A 221-nucleotide genomic window follows, 5' to 3' on the forward strand; every position below is an offset into this window, starting at 1 on the left:
TGTGATGAAATGGGTCTTTGTGACACTTTATAGACTAACAGAAGTGTTAGACTGAGCATAAGCTTTCGTGGGCAAAGACCCATTTCATCACATGCATCTGACTTACTGGGTCTGCCCACAAAAGCTTATGCTCCAACACTTCTGTTAGTCTATAAGGTGCCACTGGACTCCTCGCCGCTTTTGCAGATTCAGACTAACACGGCTACCCCTCTGATACTTCT

The sequence above is a fragment of the Pelodiscus sinensis genome, chromosome 31 (assembly GCF_049634645.1).
Source record: "Pelodiscus sinensis isolate JC-2024 chromosome 31, ASM4963464v1, whole genome shotgun sequence".
Classification (NCBI taxonomy): domain Eukaryota; kingdom Metazoa; phylum Chordata; order Testudines; family Trionychidae; genus Pelodiscus; species Pelodiscus sinensis.